This window comes from Amia ocellicauda, unplaced genomic scaffold, assembly GCF_036373705.1.
Source record: "Amia ocellicauda isolate fAmiCal2 unplaced genomic scaffold, fAmiCal2.hap1 HAP1_SCAFFOLD_235, whole genome shotgun sequence".
In the NCBI taxonomy this organism is placed as follows: Eukaryota; Metazoa; Chordata; class Actinopteri; order Amiiformes; family Amiidae; genus Amia; species Amia ocellicauda.
In genome coordinates, this window is record NW_027102798.1 from 10,001 (window position 1) to 10,315 (window position 315).

Consider the following 315-nt stretch of genomic DNA (forward strand, 5'->3'; position numbering starts at 1 on the left):
CCCGAAAGACAGACCCTTAAAGGCCCGCAAGCCCTTGGGGTGAACGTCTGGGGCGGGCAGCATACATACACCCCGGTCGGGAACCACAGGGAGGTGAGGTCAGAGCCCGTGAAACCCCGAAAGACAGACCCTTAAAGGCCCGCAAGCCCTTGGGGTGAACGTCTGGGGCGGGCAGCATACACACTCTCCACGGCGGGCCGCGAAGACTTAGCGGGCGCAGCCGCCGGAGCGGGCCGCCGACGAGGCCTGAAACGCGGGGTGCGGCCGGGACCGTTCCCCCCCTTGCATTTCGCTGGATGATCAGACAGTCGCAAA